Genomic DNA, 4,466 nt, shown 5'->3' with positions numbered 1-4,466 from the left:
TTCAGAGAATACAGTTATAATAATTTCTAAATTAATTTACAATGCAACACATTTTTGACACCAAAAATCTGAATATTAAGAGAAAGGGTAATTACAGTTAATGTCTCTCATAGATACATATACAAAAAGCTTAAAAAGATTATTATAGTAAGAAACTATTTTTATCAAAGAAACATTAACAGCAAAAAATACAAGCCATAGAGGGAGAGAAATAGAAACAATTCATACACCTAACAAATGACCTGATTTCAGATTGTATAAAATACTCCTATAGGTCAATGAATAAAAGGGAGTCAACCCATTGAAAAATTGGGAAAAACTTGAAGAGACCCTTAAAAGGAAGAATATTCAAATAACCAATATAAATATGAAAGAGTGCTTGACTTTAATCTGCTGCAAATTTGAGCCACATGATGTCACTTAATACTCACTAGAATGGTTAAAATAGAAAAACATATAGTGAGTAGTAAGGAGAATTGGGAATTTTACGTAAGTTATGGTATCTGAAAGGCCAATGAGTACATCAATAAAACTATTGTGCCTGCTTTGATTAACAAGAAAGTGAACAAGAGAAGATTGGCAAACTGATGATAGAGATAGATTTATTTTCCATCTCTAAATTGGGAAAATAAATCTTGAACTAAATAAATCTAAGTTTGGTGCTAACACCTTCTGAGAGTGCCCATCGCTGTCTGCAAGACTGGAGCTGTTGAGGGGGTTCCCCTGTATCTCCACTTGGCTGACTTGGCTGACAATTCTGAAGTCATCCTGCCAATTTCAGCTTTCAGTATGATCAGCACTGGTTCTCATGCTGGCAGAAAGATGGCCACGGATAATTTCATGATTCTTCCAGTTGGTGCAGCAAACTTCAGAGAAGCCATGTGCTCTGGAGCAGAGGTTTACCACACCTGAAAAATAATGACATAGAAATATGTCACTATTGTGGGAAATGAAGGCTTTTTTGCTCCTGACACCCTGGAGAATAAAGAAGCTGAAGAATGTGATCAGGATAGCAAGCTAATAGCAGTCTACACCGATAAGGTTGTCATTGGCATGGATGTGGCTGCCTCTGAGTTCTTCAGGTCAGGTATGACCTTGACTTCAAGTCACCTGATGACCCCAGCAGATATATCACAACTGACAAGATGTCCAACCTGTACAAATCCTTCATGAGGGCCTAGCCAGTTGTGTCTATTAAAGACCTTTTCGGCCAAGATGACAAGGAAGTTCCATAGACGTTCATCACCAGTACATGAATCCAGATAGTGGGGGATGATCTCACAATGCCCGACCCAAAGCAAATTTCCAAGTCTATGAGCAAGAAATCCTGCAACTGCCTCCTGCTCAGAGTGAAGCAGACTGGCTTCAGTGTCTCACAGCTCTGTGGAGACTAAAGATACATTCATTGCTGACCTAGTGGTGGGACTCTGCTCACAGCAGATCAAGACTGGTGCACGCTGCTGATCCGAGGGCTTGGCCAAGTACAACCAGCTTCTCAGAAGTAAAGAGGACCTGAGCAGCAAAGCTAAATTTGCCATCAAGAACTTAGCCATGTAAGAACCCTGTAGCCACGTAAGCTCTGGGCAGGATAACACCAGAGCTCTTCTGTCACTACTCTGTTGATTAGACGTCTGCTCTTGATGTTTGCATGGTCAGCTCATGATCCCAGTTGATACTTCCAGGGGCCTCTGGTAGTTAACTTCCCTCTTTCACCCCTTGATGTTCTCCCTTTACTTTCTTAGAACTGCTACAGAAACCAGGCTCGACCATTTGGGTTATTGTTGGAAACCCTAGCTCTATAATCATGTGATTGACCCAAATAATCTTTCCTTCCAAGTGTCTAGAGCCATGAGTGGCTATAGTGCATCTCCACAGTGTCCACAGACAAGATCTCCAGTGATTTTTGTGTACAAAATAAAACGGCCTCAGTGACAAATAAAAAATAAATAAATAGATTATCAAAAACAATATTTGATTAAGAAAAGTTGATATCAGGAAAACTTTTCCATACTCTTTTAGTTTATTCTTATGACATTATAATCTGTTCTTTTTGGTGAACAAAGAAAAGTTCAAGAAAAACAATTTTTACAAAGTAATAAGAAAAGTCTAACCATGTTTTGGGATATAATGATTTTCGTGTACAACTCTGAGGTGTTAATTTTTTTTTATTGGGAGGCATAATACATGTACAGTAAAGGATATAGAACATAGTCATACAGTTCTATAATTTTCACACAAATGTCTGTGCGAACAAACAGGTCAAGAAGGGGACTTCACCAGCATTCTAGGAGTAATTTTTATGTTCCTTCCAATCACAGCTCCCTCCTACTTTCCCCCTCTGAAAGAAACAAATACATTATCCTGAATTCTAACACAATACTTACTATATATACAGGTTTGGCAGCTATGTCTTTTATTTAAATAGATTCATATAGTATATATTCATTTGGATCTGACATCAGTTACTCAATATAATGTTTGTGTGACTCATCCCCATTTTTTAGTGGTTTTACTTCACTTCACATATGCCTATGTAGGGGCCAAGGGCAAGCTGCCCCAAGACATGCCACTTGGCATACAGATTATGTAGAACTGAAGACAATCAAGGCCCAAAAGCTCAGAAAGAAACTTTGATCTTCTACACCCCTCAATGCCCTAAAAAGAATTTAGATGGAGGAACTGCTGCAAGCAAAGGGCTATCATTATAGATTACCAAAATACCAGATAATAAAACCGAAAAACAAAAAATATTATAATATGAACTAGATATGATAGGGAGGAATTTAGCAAAGTATGTGGTAAAATTCCTCTCTATATCCCATTGTTTCTGTGTGGCCCAGGAAACATTTGTTTACTAAGCGTTTACTCTTTCATATTTCTGTGAATTGCTTCCCTTTTCCTTTAAAGTCTCAGGAACCTACACCCTTCTCCATGATTCAGGATGACATATATACCTAATATTCTTTGACTGTCTTTGGAATCTCATGTCTATGGATTCCCTGTATGTACATAATAAGCTTTGTTTTTTTCTCCTGAATTTGTCTCATGTCAATTTGACACTTAGACCAGCTAGAAGAACCTTGAAGAGTAGAGGAAAATTATTCTTCCCCAACATCTATATAATGTCTCATTTGTTAATATACCAAATTTTATATATCCCATCAAATGCTTATGGACATTTGAGTAATATTGAGTTAGGCTATTATGAAGAATGTTAACAAAACATCAAAAAATCAAAACAAAACAGCAGAAAGCATTCTTGAACAAGAAATCATCATGCATGTCCCTGTATTTTTATCATGTGAGGATTTGATTAATTAATCAAACCCTATTGCTAACTCCAACACAAATTCCAGGACTCCAGAAATGCCAAGAGTTGGGAGGTTGTGTACACTGGGTTGCAACTTAAATCTATGCTCCAGGAGTTAAGTGAACAGAAAACATATGGCCATTAAAGGGAGTGTAGCCTAGCTCTGAAACATCTCCATCTCTGAAATTAGCTTAATCAAATTAATTGATCAAAATTATCAATACACATACAATTGACTAAACAACTCAGGTAAAAATTAGATCTACAGGTAGGCACACATAAGTGAGCAAGGATGTATCTATCACCCATATATTAATTGTAGCATTGCTAAAATACCAAATAATGAAACTGAAAACAACACAAAACACATAAAACAGGAAAAATGTTCCATCCACTATGACCCTGGTGCTTACACTTTGTCTTAATGAAAGCAATAGCCATAATAGCAGGCATGGTATATATGTCTGGGCCTCCCAGTATGGACTTTCTCTCACCGAGCCTGTAATAAGTATTGCCACTGTTGAATGCTATGCCAATTAGCAACACTGAAGTTAAACCTTAGGTATGGCACCATCGTTTAAGGAGCTGAGCTAGCCACCATGTGACAGACTGATTACATTGGATTATTTCCACCTTAAATGGTAATGGTACGTATTATGGATGACCATGACAGGCATTAAAGTTCTTCTCATCTTGACTAAACTTTTGACAGGTTTTTTCTTGACTATAGGCCCATGACCTGCTTTCTTAGAGGATTTCTTTCAATTGTCAGTTCTTTCTCTGTCCCTTTGAAATCTGTGAAATTCTCTCAGGCCCTTACCAGTTTTATGACTCAGGAAATGTCTTTCTAAAGGACCTGGGAACCATCTCTCTGAAATGTAAATGGCAAAGAAAATAACACCCGGATTTTCCAGTCTCTGAAGGAGGGTAGGAACTTAACTTCAATGGGCAGCAATTAGCAAACATAAAAAATTAGCCTAATTTTTATAAAACAATTAGCCCAATCACAAAATAAAACATTTGCAAACTCAGGAATAACTCAATGTGATGGACACAAATCATTGATCAACCCCACCCCCAAATATTTTTCCACTCACTCACCCCAATGCTCTTCTGTTTCAGAGAAGTTGAATTTAGTCTCCAACCCTGTAGCAAT

At 37.4% G+C, this 4,466-nt stretch overlaps 1 pseudogene; it reads left to right on the top strand.

Annotated features, from left to right (window-relative positions):
- Positions 1-435: 435 nt before the first annotated feature.
- On the top strand, positions 436-1,557 carry LOC118921538 (alpha-enolase-like; annotated as a pseudogene).
- Positions 1,558-4,466: the final 2,909 nt, after the last annotated feature.

This window comes from Manis pentadactyla, chromosome 5, assembly GCF_030020395.1.
Source record: "Manis pentadactyla isolate mManPen7 chromosome 5, mManPen7.hap1, whole genome shotgun sequence".
In the NCBI taxonomy this organism is placed as follows: Eukaryota; Metazoa; Chordata; class Mammalia; order Pholidota; family Manidae; genus Manis; species Manis pentadactyla.
Note: the sequence above shows the minus strand (reverse complement) of the source record. Positions and strands in the feature narration are given on the sequence as shown.